At 57.5% G+C, this 20432-nt stretch overlaps 1 protein-coding gene across 6 annotated transcripts in view; it reads right to left on the minus strand.

Moving 5' to 3' along the window:
* The window catches only part of HDAC4 (histone deacetylase 4), a 298724-nt gene extending 283217 nt beyond the window's left edge, over positions 1 to 15507 (minus strand). For 2 of the 6 annotated variants that reach the window (XM_070787010.1, XM_070787008.1), the window contains exon 1: positions 15255 to 15488. The gene's annotated coding sequence lies outside the window, so the exon portion shown is untranslated. Of the gene's footprint in view, positions 1 to 15254 lie in introns of all 6 variants that reach the window. The other 4 variants (XM_070787003.1, XM_070787004.1, XM_070787001.1 and 1 more) reach the window with 4 other exon arrangements.
* Positions 15508 to 20432: the final 4925 nt, after the last annotated feature.

Raw genomic sequence — 20432 nt, forward strand, 5'->3', positions numbered from 1 at the left:
ACTGCTTGTTTATATCGCTGATCTCTTCTCCCAGTTTTGTTCCTTTAATATTGGCTGCTCAGTCGTGCCCGACTCTTTGTGATCCCATGGACACTAGCCCATCAGGCTTTTCTGCTCATGGGATTCTCCAGGCAGGAATCCTGGAGTGGGTTGCCATTCCCTTCTCCAGGGGGCTCTTCCTGACCCAGGGATCGAACCTAGGTCTCCTGCATTGTAGCCGAATTCTTTACTGACTGAGCCACCAGGGAAGCCCAATATTAATGATACTGGAAATGCTTCAGTAAAACACTCTGAGGCCCTGCAAGAGAAACCCTCTCTACTCCCCGCCTCTCTGACCCCAGAGCTGCAGGGCCACCCGGTAGTGACCTAGACGGCCCCCCAGGGACTGGACAGCCCCACCACCACAGGGCCCTTGGGCACAGAGGGCCATGGCAGAGGGTCTCCCTGGCTCGTCCCCTGAGCTCCTGGCAATGGGAGGCCAGGAGAAGCCAGCCCACTGCAGGTGGGAGCTTCAGGTAACAGCTTCTATTTTACCTAAGAAATCAGGTAAAGCATGCATCCTGCTTCAAAACACACCCACGTTACCTGCGTTTTGTATTCACATTAACGTGTCTCGCCCACTGATTTCGCCGGTTTCTGGCCGGGCTGCCAATGCCCAGGAACACACGCCTACTTCTGGTGCCCACCACCCCCAGCTGCTCCCCCAGCAGCCTCCTGGGGCCCGCCTTCCTGAGATCCTGCACTGCTCTGAGCCTCGCTAAGCAGACCCGTCACTCACACTGCAACTCTGAGGCTTGAGTGTTCATGAGCAAACTCCTCTGTCCTGAGCTGGGATCCCAAAAGAATGAAACTGGCTGTTGGGAGATGGAGCCAGAGCGGGAACAGATGTGATGGAGGCAAGGCCAGGGGCCAGCTCAGGGTCAGGGGCTGGGGGTCGGGACAAGGCCCAGTTTCTTAACCACCCAGCCAGAACAGGTGCCTCAGCGCCTAACTTCTCTGAAAATCACAGCGAAGTCCTCAACACGCACACAGTCCACGGTGACGCCACAGAGAAATGTTCGCTTTCCAGTCAGACCACTGAAAGGCCGCGGGATAACCCATGACAACTGACTCCTTTCTGCCCCACGTGCTCCCCAAGGCTGCCAGCGCTGCAGCTGGAAGGCAGGTGCACGGCCCAGTGCCCTGACCCAGCCCGGAGCACTCAGCGGGGACGCGCCTGGACACTGGAGCCCAAGAAAGCTGGCCACGAGGCAGAAACAGGGGGCAGACAAAGCGAGGCTGCAGCGATCCACCCCAGAGCGTGGGCAGGCTTTCCCGCGCGTGACCCAAGCTGGGGGCAAGGACGGACATCCTGAGCGTGTCGGCGGCTGACAGAATGAGACCCGTGTGCACCTCTCAAGACGGGAAGCCACGAACACCCTGGGACAAGAAAGAGTGACCCGGGCACCCCGTGCCCCCAGGCAAGGCCGGAAAGCTGAGGCTCTCTGGACCCAAGGAGTCGTCGGGCTGCTCGCTTCCCATCTCCCCTTTATCAGGAAGCTTAACCTGGGCCTTGATGGGCTGAAAAGGTCCAGGAAGTCCCCAAAGTGGCATGCAAAACGGCATTTTTTAGTATGTCTCTCTCACAGAGAAACATTAATAAAAAGAAAATGACTCTGCATGGTTAAGACCCTAAAGGTGGGTCAGCTGTTGTCAATCCCAAGGGCCCCGCCCCACCTCTGACCATTAGAGAACACACCCAGATAGTGTTTTCACAACAGCTTAAACAAAACCCCCGAGTAAGGCAGTCCGTGGAGCAGGAAGGCCGGCGACGCCCAGCTCCCCCCATACCCCTGGAGTGCAGGCCAGCACGGCACAAGGTGAGCCCAGGGGAGGGAGATGGCAGGGCCCGGGCAAAGGGGCGGCTGCGGGGACCCCGTCCCCCGTTCCTGATCCTCTCACCAGCCCAGGCCCTCGGCACTGCATGCAGCCCCCGCGGGACTGGCGTAGTCCCAGGCCCAGGGCCCCTCCTGCTGTGGGAGCAATCCCTCCCCCAAGCCCTTCAGGTAACAGCCCGACTCCAGGCCTTACGGAGAAATCCCGACCCTCCGCTCCCCTAGTTCAAGGGCCCCCAAACCTCTTCACGTCGTGGTGGGCAAAGGAAAGTGCCCACGCTCAGCACCGCCACTGAGCAGCTGAGGAGCCGGCCCAGCCGATGGCGGGGCCGGGGCTGGAGGAGGCAGGCCCAGCCGCGGCTCAGCGGCAGGCGGCCGTCCTGAGACCGGAGCTGGAGCAGGGACGGTCCTGGGGAAGCGTGGATGGCGCCTGTCCTCTGATGATGGGTCACAGGGAAGGGCCAGCGGCTCCCCACGGGGCTCAGCTCAGGAGACAGGCGGGAGCACGCACACACAGGCCCCCGTTCCTGCGGACCCCGCCCTGGGTGCGTCTGAAGGACAGTGTGACAGCAGGACGTGGAGGCCCCACCAAGATTCGCCTGCTCCTCGGGACAGCCCCCGGAGGGCACCGGGGGGCAGGAGAAGCAGGGGCCAGGGTCACAGGCTCTGGGAAGGGAGGACACCTTCCTTCGCTCCCAAAGCTGAAGGGGGCCACCGCCACCCCTCAGAGGCAGCCAGGAGCCTCCTGTGGTGGCCACGCGGCCCTGACTTGGGCAGGAGCATGAGCCCGGGACAAGGGAGTGGTTCAGAGCAGCGACAAGACGTGGCCCTGCCCACGTTGGCGCCACTCAGGGCCCCGCTGAGGCCAGGGCACTCCGGCAGTCGGTGCTGTCAGAGCAAAGAGCAGAGACAGGCAGCGGAGTGGGTCACCGCACTCACGTGACAGCTTCCTAGCCACAGGAGCCACGCGACACGCGTCCGCAGCCCCCCGGCGCAGACTTGTGGGCTGGGGCTGCAGGGGAGAAGGGCACCCCCACGGGTGGGCTCAGAATAGAAGAGGGCGCAGGGCCCAGGGGGCCCACTGACCGACGGGCCCAAGGCCCCCGCCGCACCTGCCCTGCTCACTGGGACGCGCCTCCAGACCAGCTGGAGCGCTGGCACGTGGCGGCAGGAAGGCAGGACAAGAGCCATGGGGCTGGAGGAAGCCCTGCCACGCAGCAGCCTCGGGAGCTCAGCCTGCCAGGAACCAGCAGGTCCTGCCCCACCCAGCCCCCAGCCCTGCGCGGGGACAGCTCTCACAATCCTCGTGCCCAAGGGTGCCCGACTGGCAGGGATCAAAGCAGAGAGCCCCTCCGCTCGGCAATGAGGAAGTGGGGAGGACTGTGCCGCGAGGAGGGGGTTCAGCACCCAAGCGTCTGGGTGCCCTTGTCCCGGAATCTGCTCCTGGGAGGGGGAGGGGCGGGGTCAGCTCGGCCAGCGGCTCCTGTACACCCGACGGGACCACGACAGGAGCTGGCTGACCTGTGTCACAAATGTTCACGCGTGTGCCCGTCTGTGTGCGTGCGTGCCGCCCTCGCCAAGGCTGCACCCCCAGAACCTCACCATGAGCTGAAGAAGGGGGGCCCGGAGGAGGTCGCCGCGGCAGGGCCAGCCTACCCACAGCTCCAGCGCCAGCACCAGGCGCCTGCCCACCCCCCACCCCCCTCCCCTCTCCAGCTCCCTCCACAGCTCAGGCTGTGCCTCCTCACACCATCCCACGGGGCCTGCCCGGCAAGGACCCCAGGGCCAGCCACACCACCATGACGGCCAGGAGAGCCTCCACCTCCAGGCTCAGGGAAGAGCCCCACCCCCCCCCAGAAAGAACTGCTCCAGGCAGGGAGGGTACAGGCCAGAGGTTCTATGCCTGCCCCTCGGGGGCACCTCCCACCCCAGGGAGGGGACAGCACCCAGCACAGTGAGTAGGGACCAAGTGAAGCAGGCCTGCGCCCCCCGCTGTCACGACATGGCCAAGCCAGGGCTCCCTGCTCAGACTCTACAGCAGGGGGCACGGAGGCCGGGGGCGAGGGCAGAGCGCCCTGAGGTGGTGTGGACCTGTCTGCAGCAAGGCCTGCACACTCCGCTTTTCCCACCCAGCAGCACAGCCCAGGACGAGGCCTGCGCTTCCGACCTAGGGTCCCACCCTGCGCGTGAACACAAAGGCGCAGGCTCAGGTTCGCCGCCTGGCACAGGGGCAAGCCCCGTCCTTCAGGCTCCCTGCCTTGGTGTCAGCTGCCCCACAGTCAGCCGGGTGCAGGAAGGGGAGCCAAGCCACACGGGCACAGGACGAACAGAGCGTGTTTAACCACAGCAGGGAGCCTGGCATCAAAGAAACGCCGCCAGACACAGGTGGGGGCTCCCATCCGGGGAACCGGAGCCCAGCAATAAGGGCATGTCCTCCTCTGGTGCAGCCTGGCAGGGCTGGGCCAGGCCCCTTGCGATCGCCCCTGAGCCCGATGACAATCCTCCACGGCAGAAACTCTCGTGCCCACTTCGCAGATGGGAAGAATGAGGCACCCTGATGCGTCAGCCCATCTGTCTCATCCTCAGGCCCGCCGCACGCAGGCTGAGGTGACGAGGCGGGTGAGGCAGACAGGACCAGCTCGGCACAGTCTCAGGACATCCCGGCGTGTGGCCACCTCTGAGAGCAGCAGGCCGGCTGGAAGGGCCCAGTCCCCCGTCTCATGGCTCCGCTGTCCCTGCTCTAAGGGCAGCTCCGTGGGATGCCACATCCTGCGAGTCAGCCATTGGAGGAGGGCAGGGAACCCCCAACAGGCTCCTACTTAACCTCTCCCCACTTTGCCATCAGCCGGTAGCCCGACCTCCAGGGCCTGGCGCATGACCAGGCAGAGGAACAAAACCCAGGAGGCCAGCAGAGGGCCCTGGCCAAGGCCTCGCTTTCCGACCTCACTGAGCCCTCTCTCCTCCTCGTGAACGGGGGCCAGTGCTCTCCAGGGAGCTGCCCGTGGCTCCATGAGATGAGGTCTGTGAGACGGTCAGCGTGGCGCTGCACGGAGGGTGCCCACATGCAGGCCAGTCTGGAACTGCCACCAGGGCTGCAGAGGACATGGCCCGAGGGGGACGCTGCCTACGGGGCCCACCTTAGCCTCCGCCCCCTCCCTGTCCTCTCCGTCAGCAGCAACATTCCCAGGAGGGCAGCTGACTCCCCAGCCAGCTTCTGGAAGAGGCTGACCCACACGGGGCATCCGACATCCCTGCCTGGCCAAAGCCACCGTTCAGAGTGGACGAGGGGCCTAAGCCAGAGTGAGCAAGTGAATCCAGGAAGTTCTGCTGTCCGTCCTGGTGGGCAGGGACCGGCGAGCGTGTAGTCCTGAGAGCAGCCGGCAGAGCCATCTCAGCACTGGGAAGTGGACTCCCGACGCAGGGGGAAGAAACAAGGTGTTGATGAGGCTGCAGGGGAGCTGGATCAAGCCGTGCCTGAACTCTGCCGCACCTGCACTTTCCCCAAAGCACGTCAGTCCATCCCGTGCGCTTGGAACCTGCTGTGAAGAGGTCCTCCCTGAGTGATGGGTCCCCTCTGAGTACCTTCCTGCTCATGCTGAGAGCCGCTCGTGGAGAACTCCTGGTCAAGTGCAGGTCCCACAACCTCAGGGAGGACAGTCTGGCCCCAGTCTGTTCCTCCATCTGCCAAAAGCCACCTTATCCGACCACACCGTCACCTGCCCCGGGGGCACACCTACAGAGCCACCCCCGAAGGGCTGCACCCCTGGGCGCCAGAAGCACCCACCCCTCTGTTTCTAAATCGTCCCCCTCCTCCCATCCTGGGAGCACATCCCCGGGAACCCTGCCACCAGAAGCCAGCCCCACGGCTCCATCCCGGCGCAGGTGCGCAGGCCGCACCGCTTCCCCGAGGCCGCGGCAGGCGAGGGGCACGCTGTCCTCGGGGTCCCGGCTGGTGCCTCCTCAACAACAGTGAAAAGAGGGGGAAACGCAAACTCGCAACTGGGTTTGCAACGCACGTCCACGTCGTCCCAGGAGGGGCCCCTCTGTGGACACCAGGAAGCGCCGTGGACATCCACCGCTCTGGCTCACAGACCACCTGGCAACCAGGGACCTCGGCACCGCTGGCTGGGGACAGATCCCACAGTGGTCAAGGCCCCGCTGGGCCTGCACCAGGCAGCTCTCACCCAGGGCAGCGCTCGGGAGCCAACACTTGAAGGCATGCTGCTGAGCTTTCCAGAACAGGATCTCTGCGAGCCACGAAAGGGTGCCTGCGAGGACAAAGACAGACGACAACTGGCTCCCAAACGTGACTGAGGTCCTCCAGGGAGGCGCTCGCCCAGCCGTGACTTCAGCAGACGCAGGCAGAGAGATGCCTGGAGCTGGCGTGGGAGCCTCAGGGAGCCTGCGAGTGCGTAACAGACATCAAAGGCCCAGCCGCCAGCCCTCCCCTTGCAGATAGCATCCCACCTGAGACCCGGCCTGGGGAGAGGCTCCCGGCCGCCCCCGCTCAGGACACCCAGCTCGCAGAGAGGAGGCAGCCCCGCCGGGCGAGCGCACCGTGAGGCTGAGCCCTCAGGCGCAGCCGCCTCGACACCCAGGTCTGTCCTCTGCACCCCCCGTGCCACAAGAAGCCTGGATGGCTGCGGACACCGTCCCGAACGCCTGCTGCTGAGCACGCGGAGCATCCACAGGCAGGAGCAGAGGCCCACCGTGTGCCTCTCTGCGTTTCAGATCCGTCCTCTCCTTGACGAGAGGAATTCTGAAAACAGGAGCTCCCTCAAGACGCACCCAAGCGTGGACGAAGACAATCCACTCCAACTCAGAGACACCCTTCCTCGGGGGAGGGTTTAGGGGACGCCGTTTACACTGCGGGTTGTCAACTCCAAACCCCCAAGGTCAGCCCTCCACCAGCCCTGGGCGGGGAGGTGTTGAGCAGGATGGCAGCAGCCCCGAGCACCCTGGGGCCTCCCAGCCGGAAGGACGGGGAGAGGTCAGAGGTCATGCTTAGGCCGCTGCAAATCCAGCCAGACACGGACCACAAGTTGAAAGGAAAACAAGGCCCTCGCGAGGAGACAAGGAGGCACGTAAGCACCCTACAAGTCCTGCGCGCGCCCCTCCAACCCGGAGGGTCGGGAAGGAGCCTTGCTTCACCCCTTACGCTGGCTAAGGAAGGCTTTCCAAAGAACGGGGCTGAGACACCTACTGGGGACTTTCAGTGCAAAACGTTGTGTGAATTCCTGGCAGAGAGGGCTCCGATCCACTGGAGCACTGCCCAACCACTTCTCCACGACTCTCCTCACAGGTCACACCCCCAGAGCGCTTCCCTCTGCACTTTCCGTCAACTATAGGCCCCTGCCCCGGGGGGTCGTCTGCATCCACAGCCCCAGAGCTGGGGGGCGGGCTCACCAGGCCCCCCAACCCCTCAGCCCTGAGGCTGGAACCTCCATTCTGGGAGGGCCCTGAGCATCCTTTTGGAAGCCCCCACCCCGCCCTCCTCAGCAGAGGCCCGGGCTCTGCTGGCCTGCTGGCGTCCTACTCCAACCATGACTCCAAAGGGTCTGCCGGAAAGCCCCTCGGGACCAGAGGGGCTCAGAGCACACTCCCCCCTGATGTTTAAGACCAACAGCTGGATGAGACACTGGCTCGGGCCCCTTCCAGAATGTCCCTGACACTGACTGCCAAGGCTTGGGTCCTGACAGCTACTCCTAGGAGTCCTGGGCCTGGGAGATGGTTCCGGGTCACACAGGTGGCGGGGAGGGAGGAAGGGCCACCCCACTGGAGGGTGTGGGACCAGGACCCTTGCCCCTAGGCGTGGGCCGCCCCAGCTGAGTGGGCCGGTGCTCCCCTCCCAGCCTGCCTCCCACGGCCTGGCGCAGCTGCGTGGGGTTACCCCACCCCCACCCCATCCCCACCAACGACTCAGCTCCCTGCGGCTGGGGCCTGACCGAGACGGAGCCACGGGAACCGCCTCTGGGCCCCTCGACATCGGAGCATCTGTTCAGCTCCCTCCTCTCTCGTGGAAAACACCCCGCGTGGGTGAGGTGCAGACTGCTTGCAAAATTCTTGTTGTCTAGTCGCTCAGTCATGTTTGGCTCTTTGCGACCCCATGGACTGTACCCACCAGGCTCCTCTGTCCAGGGAATTCTCCAGGCAAGAATGCTGGGTGCCATTTCCTCCTGCAATGGTGGGCGAATCCTTTACCACTGAGCAACTGATTAGAAACTTTCTAGAAACAGGCTCCCTGTCACCACCGCCGCCCTTCACCCTCCCCTACCAAAGTCGGGGTGGGGGAATGGGGTAGCAGCAGGGCAGGGAGTCACCAAAACTGCTCTCCCCAAGTTTGAAAAAGACCCACTGCAGCCAAGAGCACCATGCCAGCCAGCTGACGGTCGCTCCCACAAGATCACGCAGCTCCACCAACCACGGGCACAACCCTCCCACTTGGAAGGCCGGCTTGGGCTTTCAGGTCCTAAGAACGGACTTACTGTTTCTAGCTCAAACAGCAATCCAGCAGAAGCACTTGACCCACACAGACAGAATACTTCATGAACAATAGTGAACAAACACAGCCCAACATTCATGTTTTTAAAGGGAGCAGACTCCAAAACGTTCACAGACAAGACCATGTAAAGGCGTCATGTTAGATGATGAGGTTAAACAAGAGAAGACTAAATAACAGCATTAACTGTGATCTGAAACCAGCAGGGGAAAGAGCCTTTGACAGAGGCAGCGGCTGGCCGCCGGGAGCACAGGCCCCGGGCCTCCGGCCGAGGTCACACTGCATGCTATGGGCTGTGCACGAGGGCCCTGTTGGCCACTTGACAGCTGTGTTTAAAGCTGTTCTCCTCTCGTTCCTCTCTGCATCACAAACCCACTTCCCTTGTATTTATGGCATCTACTTAAGAGCATATGATCTCCAGAATCAGGAGTACCCAGACTGAGGCGGGAGGAAGCAGGCAATCCCAGCGCTCGGGCAGATAACGGGCGGCTCCACGAAGTCAGGGGGCCAGCCCGCACCAGGCTCTCCTCCCAGGCCCCGTGCAGTGCTGTGCACCCAGCCGCCCAGCCGCTCATGCGGACACTGCCAGGCGCTGAGCACCAAGCCGGCAGGAGGCCCTCGGGGCCCCTCCGCCCCTCGGAGGCCCCTGCCAGTAAGAAAGGTGACAGTCAACCGCCGATGTCGCAATGAGCCACTGAAATTACACAGCAGATCGCGCTAGGGAGGAGGGAGAGGGTGTGAGACCATGCTCAACAGGGACTGAAGGCTCTGCTTGGACTGAGGGACCAGAGAAGACACCAGATAAAGACAGGCAGTTCCAAGAACTGCGAACAGTGTGTGCAAAGGCCCAGGGGCCAAGGGGGCTCGCAGGGAGCAGGGAGGCAAGCAGACGAGCAGGACGGGGACATGGGATGAGGTAAGCGGAACAGAGGGCAGGACCACAGGCCTTCCAGGGTCCTACCACATGGCAGGGCGTGAGCATGGGAATGAGGGGATGGGTCTGCCCTGGTCACAGCCACCCAGGTACCATCTGCACAGCGCAACCCGGGCCAGAGCCTGCCAGACCCAGGAGGCCAGCACTGCCTCAGAGAGCTTACGAGAGCCAGAGAAACGGATCCCCTCGATTCTTCGATGCTAAGCACACGTATCAACTTACCAAGGATTTGGTTTTCCTCCCTTATAAATAATGAGGTTGAAGAGTATTCTCCCCTCCCCCATGGAAATATCAGACTTTTTAAGAGAAAGTATTACTATTCAAAAGCCATACATGCTTACAGAAACCATTTTTATATATCGTGTAAAATTTAAACAATATCACCAAACATAAAAGGGGCTTCCCTGATAGCTCAGTTGGTAAAGAATCTGTCTGCAATGGAGGAGACCCCGGTTCAATTCCTAGGTCAGGAAGACACCCTGGAGAAGGGACAGGCTACCCACTCCAGTGTTCTTGGGGTTCCCTTGTGGCTCAGCTGGTAAAGAATCCACCTGCAGTGCAGGAGACCTGGGTTCGATCCCTGGGTTGGGAAGATCCCCTGGAGAAGGGAAAGGCTACCCACTCCAGTATTCTGGCCTGCAGAATTCCATGGACTGTATAGTCCCTAGGGTAGTAAAGAGTCAGACACGACTGAGTGACTTCCACTTACTTCACTTAACAAACATAAAGAGACAATGAAAGTTGCTCACATTCCATTTTCCTGGCACCCCAGAAGGCCAGTGCTATCACTCTGGAGACCCGTGAACTTGAAAAGCAGAAAGAATGGGTCCCCTGGGTACTGTCCCAGACCCCCTTTTTCCTTTCACTTAACACACTGAATGCTTCTGCTCCCCAGCAAGCCTGCACAGAGATTTCCACAGGACAAAAATACCAAAATGTATTTAGTAAGTTTCACCTCTATAAACAATGCAGCAATAACATGCACAGATTTCCACAGGATAAAAACATCGAAATGTGTTTAGTAAGTATCACCTTTATAAACAATGTAGCCATAACATTCTGTACATATCTGGATACCCATATGCTTATCACATTCTTCCTAGGAATAAATTCCAATAAGTAGAATAGCTGGAAGAAAAGGAATGGCCATTTAAAAATTTGACACTTAAACTTTTCCTGAGTGTAACCAAGTAATTAATAACTAATAATGGCCAAAGCTTACATGTGCTTACGATGTACCAGACTACTCTAAGCACTTTCCATATATTAGCTTATTTAAATTTCACAAAAGCCGTGGAAGATAAGAATTACTATTATCACCATTATCGGCTGCTGTCAAACAGCCTGTGTGATACGGGGGCATAAACAAATGCTTCCGCTGACGTTCTTTATCAGGAAGGCTGGGTCTTTTTACTGTTAGCCACTGTGATTCGCAGATTCATGTGCTCTGCTCATTACACAATAGGAATGTTCACCGTTTTCTTATTGGTTTGTTAAAGCTCTTTACATATTGACTATTAACCTTCTGTAAGCATAATATGCTGCTGCTGCTGCTAAGTCGCGTCAGTCGTGTCTGACTCTGTGCAACCCCATAGACGGTGGCCAACCAGGCTCCCCCGTCCCTGGGATTCTCCAGGCAAGGACACTGGAGTGGGTTGCCATTTCCTTCTCCAGCGCATGGAAGTGAAAAGTGAAGTGAAGTCCCTCAGTCATGTCCGACCCTCAGAGACCCCATGGACTGTGCCTTCCAGGCTCCTCTGTCCATGGGATTTCCCAGGCAAGAGCACAGGAGTGGGGTGCCATCGCCTTCTCCGGCATAATATGCTATATTTTTTTTCTCTCACTGTCCCTTAACCTCACTTATGGAGTCTTTTGACAAGGAGAATTTTCTTTAACTCTTACGAGTGTTAAATCTATATTTTCTTTAAAGTTTCTGGCTTACTGTTACAACATGAATGGATTAAGTCAGTGGTTTTTCAAAGTTTCTGGTCTTTGGGATGCTCTCTTCCAAGGCAATCCCACAGACAGAACGGTGGAGGCCACTGTGCTCTGGCTGAAGTGGGCGTGGGCGCCAGGGGCCCCCCACCCTCACCTGCCCGCAGGCAGCCCCAGAAGAGCCAAGCGTGGGGCCAACCACCGCCGGCCGACAGGACTGTCCGGAGCCTTCCCAGCGCCACACACACAGCACAGAAGACAGCAAGAAACCCTACGAAACACAGAATCACCTATGACCGCTCCAATACCACCCAACACAACTACACCTAAAGGTGTTCCGAACGGTCCTCTTCTCGAAGAGGCTATGCTCTCCCAAACACCTCCACGGACGATGCTGAACTTCAGCTTCAAGACTACCAGGGACCCGGAAGCAGAGGCGTGGAAGAGGAGGAGTCAGCTTCGGGGGCTTAACACAAGCAGGGCACCAGGCGCTACGTTTCCAGGCCCATCTCAGGTCCCTCCTCTGCAAAACGGGTGTGGCAAGAGGGGCCACCTCCTGAGGCCGTGGGGAGAGAAGCGGGGTGCCCATGGTGACTACTTACGACAGCACACGGCCCCACGTAGCTGCTCATTAAACGGCAGCTACTGGGCTAAGCTACACTCACAGCTGCCCCTTGAACACCATGGGGGAGAGGGGTGCCAGCCTCGCAGACGGTGGAGAACCCAAAGATAACTTTATAGTCAGCCCTCCGTATCCACGGCTCCACAGCCCAGGTTGACAACAGCAGATTGTGTAGTATTCACTGAAAAAACCCACAGATAAGTGGACCCACGTGCTTCAAGCTCACGCTGTTCAAGGATCAAGTGGACGAGTGTCATCTCACTAGGAAAGAGAACCAGGCTGGCTCCACCTCTGCTGATACAGGGGCCAGTCCGCCCCCGCCGTGATGGGAGGCAACCTGTGTGGGACCCTGGCCCTTCACTGGAGGGAACCAAGAAGGCCCATCAGTCAGAAAAGGCGGCCGAGAGCCCACCCCGCTCCCGAAACAGAGCCACATACCCCATCTCCTCAGTCACACGAGCCCAAGAGAAGAAAATGACCTCCTAACAGAACCCGCTGATCTGAGCTCGGTGACACGTCTCCCCAAAGAAACGGCCTGTGAACACACGTTGCTGACGGGTGTGAAGATGCAGCATCACTTCTGACACAGGGCTCCTCGTCTGACTTGAATCAGAGACCCTTTGCTTTTCTCTAACTCTAGGCCAAAAGACCCCAACCCACTGCACACCGCAACGTATCCCAACTGACCATCTGAGACTCAAACCAAGCCTCCTCCAGACTGGCTCCCCAGTCCCCGCCCCAGGACCAGCAAGGGTCGCAACCACTGGGGAGAACTTGCCCTCTGGCTAGAACAGTGGGGACTCGGGCTCAGCTTTGCAGGCCACGGAGCGAGGGAGCTTCCATGGAGGTGGGGCTAATGCGGGTTCCCGGCAGCTGATCCCCAGCAGGGATTTCGGGTCCAGGAGCCGTCAACCCGCCACCCCCAGCGGAGCCGTACCCCACTCTCTGCATCTCCCCTGCTCCCTCCATCAGGTACCAATCTATAGCTCATGGCAGCTTCTGAGCAATGAAAGCCCAGCCGTTTTCAATAGAAAATGGTAGGGACGGATTCTCCAGGAGTGATGAAATGTTTCTTCTGCTCTGGCAATTAAGACGGCACAAAGTCGCCTTTCCTCGGGTGCCACCCCCAACATCAAAGGATGAGAATTCAAAGCCATTCATGCTGCATTGAAACCTCACAATGCAGCTGGAAAATGGAAGTCGATTACTGGACATAAATATGCAGTAGTTAAAAGCAAAGAGTTAGAACGAAATTCAACTGCAGCAACCCCACGACATGCGGAAACTTCCAGAACTGGAGTCCTCCTGGTAAACACGACGAGGGGCATCCTTAGAAAGCACGCTTCTGGCCACTGAGCCAAGCTCCACGCTCTGGACCCACGTGGCCCAGGGGCCATGTTGTCCTGCCCATCTTGCTACAGTAACGGCCCCCAAGGCCTCCGAGAACATGGCATCTAGAGATTTTTATTTCGCATGGCTGTGAAGCTGCTGACCACAGAACATTCCCTCTTGGCTCAGGGCTGCTGAGGCCACATCTGTCCTTGGTCCCCAGGCCTAGCAGGCCTCCACCCCCGCACACACCCCCAGCCCAGGGCTCTCCTGCTGCCAGTTCCGATCGCAGGACAGAGAACTAACCCTAAAGAGGGCAGTGTTACATCTGCCTGCCGCATAAACCGTGCTTCTTTTCTGATTGATTACTGCTCTCTTTAGGAAGGTATTTAATCTTTAAAATAAAAGCCCAGAACACAGAAAGCTATACAAGTCTAACAATGTGTCAGGGTGTGTGTTTTTAAGGCAGGAAAATACTTCCCTCCCACACAAATGTGAGTTCTGGGGAAAGATGCCACAGAGCCCAGGGAGTAGAATATCTGGGAAAGCTTGATGGGTCTTAAAAATAGATAATTGAACACAGATTTGAGAATTCTCAGGAGCTACCTGAAAAAAAGAAAATTAAATCTCACATATTTTTGATATCCAAAACTCCATTCTGATGAAAACTTCTAAGAGGGTGGCATTTTGCATTTCCAATTATAATAGAGTAATTGTGTTGCCATAGTGACCGCAAAATTCTGCAATAACTTTTGTTGCTTTGTAATTGCTGTAGTGTATATTTGTGTACAAGCAGCTGAGTTTTCTTAATTCAATCCCTCTCCCTCCCTCTGTCTGTCCCCCTCCCCCAGTCACCACCACCACCTTTCCTGGCTCAACCCAAAGAAAATTACCAGAAGCAACTAAAACTCCAGGCCACAGGATGATCACGGTACAGAAGAAAAAGTGAAACCAGGCCAAGGTGCAGACCCACCAGTATAACCCCAGTCTTGCTAGGCTGGCGCTGGGCGAGGGCTGTTTACATGCTTACTCCCAGGCCTCCCCTGCTTAGGTGGTTTGTGGGAATAAACAGAGAAGCCTGAGCGGAGGGAAGAAGGGAAGGAAAGTAACTCCACAGGCCCCTTCCCTCCCTCGCCCAGGGCAGGCAGAGAGCTGCTGCAAGCAATTAGGTAGGTCTCTACAGTAATGCAATTAGGATTTAGTTAAGAAAGTCATTAGTTTTAAAATAACTTGAGCTTAATTTCTGCAACACTTTATTTGAAAATTGTGTCACAGCAGGTCAATTTACAACATGCAATAAAGAAAACACTCGTATCAGCTGCTGCAAGTTATTACAAATTTCTGATGTGCATTAAATGAGTACACTGGGTTCCACCCCCGGCCTTTCCGACTGATACGCACGATCTCCTGCTATAACAGTGTCAAATAATTCAACGCTCAATGTAAATACGAGATAATTTGCTTCGGATGCCACAGTGTGAGCTTGCGATGCCGCCAAGAGCGGCTCCCGTCACCTGGGCAGGACGGGGCCCAGGGCTCGGCCTGCCCGCACCCCTCGGGTCGCGGGCGCCCCACCCCTGCCGTTCCGGTCCGGGGCACACACACCCGGCGACGGCGCACCCCCGCCCGCCCGCCCGCCCGCCAGCCCCGGGAGGGACGTTTTTCTGCAAACTCACAGCCTCGACAAAGTTATATAAACGGCGCCCGCCGGGGCTCCGGAGCCCCCCGGCCCACCTGCCGAGGGCTCGGCCTGGACGGGAGCGGGCGCCCCGGGGAGGCCCGCCGGCCGTCCTGCGCCCCTGCCCCGCGGGCGGCCCCCGCCGGGCCGGGGGGCTGCAGCAGGGAAGGTCCGGGACGGGCTCCGGCTCCGCTCCGGACGACCGCGGGGCCGCGCGGCCTGGGCGCACGGGACCGGGCCGGGGCCAGGCCGGCCGGGCGGGCGGACCCCCGGCGTCCACCTGCCGGGCCGGGCGGCGGGGGCGTGGAGGCGGGCGGGCGGGCGGCCTGCGGGCGGGCGGGGGGCGGACAATGGCCCGCGGGCCGGGCCGGGGCAGCGCTTACCGCGGCGGCGGCGGCGGCGGGCGCTCCGAGCCGCATCTCCTCAGCCTGCGCCGCCACCACCACCACCACCGCCGGCGGCGGGCGGGCGGGCGGGCGCTCGGGCGGCGGCGACGGCGGGGACGCGGCCGCGGCGCGCCGGGCCCAGGCGGCTGAGGCGGCTGAGGCGGCGGCGCGGGCGGGCAGGCGGGCGCGCGGGCTCGGGCGCGGCGGCGGCGGCGGCGGCGGCGGCGGCGGCGGCGGCGGCGGGGACGGTGCTCCGCAAGCGGCGGCCCCACAACCTCCCCTCCTCATTCACAAAAAATTGACCCACGTTGAACCATGATGCTGCTCCCCCCCTCCGGCACTGAGGCGGGCGCTGATAGGCCAGCTCCGACGCCCGTCAGCGGCCCCGGCCCCGCCCTCCCGCCGTCGGCCCTGCGGCCATTGGCTGCACCGGCCTTGCATCACCTCCCCTCGCGGGCCCCTCCCTCCCGCCCGGTTTCTAATGAAGAGCTCGTCAATTACGGCTCGGCCCCGCCCTCTGCCCGCCCTCCCTGGGCGCCCGGCGGCCCTCCCATTGGCCCACTGGGGGGTCGCGGGAACAGCCCCGCTTGGTCCCGCCCATCGGCCCCGCGGCCTCCAACTCGCTAGGCCCAACGCCCTCCGAATGCCAGGGATGCTCCGCCCCCGCCCGCCTCCTGGTCCCCATTGGCTGCCGAAGCTGCCAATCCCAGGGGCGGGGCTATCAGAGGACGCTCCAGGCACCAGCTGGAGGGCGCGGGACTGTTGGGAAAGTGCTGGGAGTACAGGCGGGTGGTGACAGTCAACACGGGCCGTGGCCCAGGCGAGCCTCGTTCGCCACGCCCAGAGAGCTGCGCCGCAGGGCCCAGCGCTGAGGGCCGGACGGGCCACGCTTCTGGCGAGGGGAGGCTGAGGCGCGGGCTGAAGAGGGGAGCCGGTGAGGCCCGGCCACGGCCGCCATCTTGGGTACGGGCAGCGGTCACATGGTGCGGCCTGCTCCCGGCGACGCAGGGCGGTGCGAAGGCCGAGTGCGCAGGCGCGAGGGCCTCGCCCTACCCCGCGGCGGGAACGCGGCTTTGGGGGCGCGGGGCCCGGCCGGCCGGCCTTCCCGGCGGGCGCGGAACGAGCGCAGTGCGCCTGCGCCGGCGGAGGGCCAGGGGCAGCGCGAGCGCTCTTCGAGTCCGGTCCGAATTTTCCGGTCTCGGGCGGAGGCCGCAGAAACGTCCTCCCACTCACTTTCCGGTCGTTCCGGGCGCGCGTGCACCTCGGGCGGGGGTCTCGGCCAATCCGTTCACCCCGAGTGCTCAGCGTCTGTGCTGTGCCCTGCCGAGGCCTTCAGAGACTCCCGTTGAGCCGCACCCCCGGAGGGCGTGATGGGGTCTGCGGCGAGATCAGAGCTGTGAAGCCCACTGAGCAGCCCATCCCGAGTGTCACACCTGCGTGGGGATAGCCCTGCCAGCGTTGGTGGGGATGCTCCTGCAAAGGATGGAGCCTCCAGAGAAGAAAACACTTAAAACAGTGGTGTTCAAACTGCAGCCCTTGCGGAACTGTTTTGTTTATTAAAAAAAAAAAAAAAAAGCTTGCTGTAGTAAAAATGCTGCATGGGATCTCTATGGTTCTAGAATGACTTCGCTTCCATGAAACTTGATTCCTTGCAAGAGACTTTGAACCTTTCAGGATATGTCACACCAAACATGGTGACCCGTGCTCAAAAAACTTGAGATTTAACAGCCAAATGTTGTTAGATAACAGTGTTGTGTTTCAACTAAAGCGGCTTTTTTCCTAGAAAGCAGAATATGGGGAGCTCACCTGAGGACTGCATCCAAGGGTGTTTTTTCCCCCTCAAAGGTAAAATGTCCTTAGGTGACAGGCTTTGTAACGTGAAACCGAAGACCAGAGTCGTAGGTGAGGATGGGCTTCCCTGGTGGCTCAGACCGTAAAGAATCCGCCTGCAGTACGGGAGACCTGGGTTGGATCCCTGGGTCGGGGAGACCCTTTGGAGGAGGGCATGGCAGTCCACTCCAATATTCTTGCCTGGAGAATCCCCGAGGACAGAGGAGCCTGGCCGGCTATAGTCCTTGGGGCCGTAGAGAGGAGACACGACTGAGCGACTAAGCACAGCAGCACAGGTGAGGATATACATACAGGCAGGTAGGATAAAACAGGAACACTTCTTAGCTGGAGAACTTGGTCGAGAAGAAAAATCGGGTGGACAGACTGCTAAAACTGATGATGTTATCAGAGATCATTGCCTTAAGGGAGGGTGCTGAGCCTACACCCTCTAGCCATTGTTACACCGAGAAAAAAAGCCACTGATAACCTTCATCACTGATTGGCTTAAAGCTTGAGCTTTTCCAAGTTTCGTGGCCCAGATGCTTTTTCAGAGGAGAAAAGTAGAAGGAATTCTGTTTTAATAAAAAATCACTACTTTGTGTCATCTTTTGTGATTATTTTGTTAAATTCTTCAGAGTTTAAATTGGAGAATAGGCCAGTTTAACTGTCAATCTTAGAATACCCTAGAGACAGAGTCTGACAAAGTGAATGGATAGGATGCTGACAGAGACCCGTGATGCCTTATGAGGGCCTTTCCGTTTGGAAATGAGCAGAGATTGGTTTTAATATCCTTGGTAGGTGATTCTTAGGAGAAATGTAGCTACATGGGTTAAAACACAATTTTCAAAATGAAAAAGTATTTTGCAATACGTAACTCCAATACTTTGGCCACCTGATGTGAAGAGCTGACTCATTTGAAAAGACCCTGATGCTGGGAAAGATTGAGGGCAGGAGGAGAAGGGGATGACAGAGAATGATATGGTTGGATGGCATCACTGACTCAATGGACATGGGTTTGGATGGACTCCAGGAATTGGTGATGGACAGGGAGGCCTGGCGTGCTGCCGTTCATGGGGTCGAAAAGAGTTGGACACGACTGAGCGACTGAACTGGACTGAACTGAAAATGTCTTGAAATAATAAGTAATGATTAGCAAACCTTGGGCAGTGTAAATAGTAGTGCCTGTCCTAAGCTAGCTTAACTTTGAAGCAAATGAGTGGTGAATGGCAAAAATTTAAAACAGACACAGCTGAAGGAGATGACTACTAGTGACCTGGGCAGTAATGGAAGCAGTACCCTTATCAGATTTTCATGGAAGGTGAAACAAGGCCAGAGGCTGAGGAACATTTAGATAAAAATCAAGGTACAAAGTCATTTCACAGATGATTTAATGTGTACAACAGTCAGGAGAAAATGCTGCCTATATGTCTAGTAAAACTCATTTAAGTGCATAACGAGAGAGACGGGCCACAAGGAAAAGTCCCACCAAGGGTTCTGGGATGTGGATTCTAAGCCAGACTCGTTAAAAGGTAGAATCCCAGCCCAGAAATGAGTAGGCTCCTTTCTCTGCCACTTAGGCCTCCTGGGAGTCCCAAGAGCTCCTCCAGGTGAGTGAGGGCCTGGCAAGGATGAGGCCCAATTCCCTCTTCTGCAGAAGAGGAATGTGGGGGCCTGGGCAGCTGTGTCTGTCCACAGATCTCTGAAACACCGTCTGGCCGAAGGAGACCTGTTCACAGCAGGTAGCAAGAGCTCAATACCGCAGGTCTGCACACTATGAGAGGAGTCTCTAAGGCTGGGGCTGAGGTTCAAGGCGGAGGGATGGCCAGGATGCCAAGTGCCGTCCTCATGAGGCTTCCTACAAAGGCGTTGCACAGGGTCCCAACTCGAAGAACACAAATCCCGGTGTTAATTAAAGTCCTTTGCTCAAAAATAAAGATGCCACCAAAGACTCAGAAAAAATTAAGTTAAAAATCTAGAATTAGTACAGCAAGGTGGTCAGTTATAAAGATCTTCCCCAGTAGTATATTGGACGTGTTCCAACCCAGGAGGCTCATCTTCTGGTGTCGTATCTTTTTGCCTTTTCATCCTGTTCATGGGGTTCTCTCAGTAAAAATACCGGAGTGGTTTTTCCATTTCCTCCTCTAGTGGAGCACGTTTTGTCAGAACTCTTCACTGAGACCCGTCCATCTCTGGTGACCCTGCACAGCAGAACTAGGAGCTTCATGGAGTTACGCAAGCCCCTGCGCCAGGATAAGGTTGTGACCCATGCAGGGGGGATAAAAAACTGATATATATGTTAATATTTATTGAATATTTGCCATGCGGCAACCATTGTGCTAAGCACTTTTTATGCATTAGAAAAACACAATGGAAATTTCCCAATCTACGTTAGCAAAAGAACATTTTCAATACCTAAAGGTAACATGAAATCCCAATGGAACTTCGTGGGAGTGGACAGAATGGTTGACTAGTTCAGCTGGAAGGATAAACATTTGAGAACAGTCCAAAAGGAGAGAAATCAGAGAGAAACTGCTCCCAGAAAACAAAATGTATTATCCAGGCTCCATAATGACAATTGCTCGGTCCTGGCTGAGATCGATGGAAAATAATAGAAAGTAAAAGAAACAGCCCCAAGCAAGTGGAAGAACTCTATCAGATATCCAGCCAGTATGTGTGCTCTGTGCAAGTACCAATTTCTAAATATTTTGAACATCACTCTTGTAAGGATTTAAAATATAATAAAGGCAGCTTTTCAAATCAGTGAGAAAACGGTGTGGTAGGACCCTTGTCAATCATTCAGAGAGAAATGAATGAAGTTGAATTCCTACCTTATTAGATGGAGTAAAGATTTAAGTGTTAAAAAATAAAGGCCATAGAAGTATTAAGAAAAAGTTGTTAGTTGACATATCTCTAGGGTTACAGAATAGGACACTGCCAACAGTTGTAAAGGGAGATGTTGATAAATTTGACTATGTTACATTTATAATTTGGGGTATCATCGGCAAGGAACTAGATAAAGTCTCAATTGGGGCATATTCCTGCAAGGGAATATTACTCAGTAACAAAAAGAATGAACTACTGACACAGATCACAGATAGATGGATGTCAAAAACATGGTAAAAAAACATCTGATCGGAAGATTAGATACTACATGACTCCATTAACATGAACTTCGGGAACCACTCCTTGTTTATGAGGCTGGCAGTCAGGAGCCTGGTTCTGTGGTGGGGCAGACAGGGGACCAGCTGAGAACCAGGCATAAGAGCACTCTCTGAAGCGGTGGAGACACATTACTGGGCTGGGAGTCACACGGGGTGAACACTGAGCAAAACTCTTGAGATTTAA

The sequence above is a fragment of the Bos indicus genome, chromosome 3, assembly GCF_029378745.1.
Source record: "Bos indicus isolate NIAB-ARS_2022 breed Sahiwal x Tharparkar chromosome 3, NIAB-ARS_B.indTharparkar_mat_pri_1.0, whole genome shotgun sequence".
NCBI lineage: Eukaryota > Metazoa > Chordata > Mammalia > Artiodactyla > Bovidae > Bos > Bos indicus.